At 32.6% G+C, this 831-nt stretch overlaps 1 protein-coding gene across 2 annotated transcripts in view; it reads left to right on the plus strand.

The window, feature by feature from the left end:
- Positions 1–831, plus strand: part of LOC106478369 (cullin-1-like) — a 52,941-nt gene that overhangs the window by 7,599 nt on the left and 44,511 nt on the right. The gene's annotated exons all lie outside the window — the stretch shown is intronic.

Raw genomic sequence — 831 nt, forward strand, 5'->3', positions numbered from 1 at the left:
AACAGGTTGGCTCACAAAGAGTTTAGGAGAAAATAATAAGAAATTTAAATTGACTGGTATGACAGGAGATTTAGAAATTATATAAGATCAAGAAAGTTGGTGAAACAGGAAATTAGGACATTAAAAAAGATATATGAGAAAAGGTTGGCTGAAAATGTAAAAATTAATAGTAGAGATTTTATTAAATACATTAAGGGTAAACAGTATGTTAGGATGGGGGTAGGACCCTTGAGGGATGATAAAGGAAGGCTAATATCTGATGATTGAGATGGCTTGGTTATTTAATCTCTCTTTATCTTCGGTTTTACTGATGAAAATTAAACAGTATTCCACATCTTGAACAGTTTATAAATGGAAAACGAGATCAAACAAGATGGTTGCATTAATTGTGAGCTGATTAAGAAAAAATTGAGAAGTTTAAAAAAGGATGACTCCTGGGCCAGATAATATTTCCCCAAGGGTTTCGAAGGAGGTTAAAGATTGGAGATTTGAGCCACTTACTACTATTTTTTGTACTTGAATAGTACAGGTATCAGAGGATTAGAAGTTAGCTAACATAACTCCTCTTTTCAAGGGAAATGATAAAAATTGTCCCAGTAATTATAGACCCATTAGTCTTACATCAGTTGTGGGAAAATTTTGGAAAGTCTGTTAAAAGATGCTTTGCAAAATCATGTAACAAAGTTTAGAATTTTATTGGATAGTTAACATGGTTCCACTGAGGGAAAATCTTGTCTTACAAATCTTTTAACATTCTTTGAAAAGTTTACTGCTTATGTAGATGAGGGTAAGTGTGTCTGGATTTTCAGAAAGCTTTTGAAAAGGTGCCAC

This window comes from Limulus polyphemus, unplaced genomic scaffold (genome assembly GCF_000517525.1).
Source record: "Limulus polyphemus unplaced genomic scaffold, Limulus_polyphemus-2.1.2 Scaffold204, whole genome shotgun sequence".
In the NCBI taxonomy this organism is placed as follows: domain Eukaryota; kingdom Metazoa; phylum Arthropoda; class Merostomata; order Xiphosura; family Limulidae; genus Limulus; species Limulus polyphemus.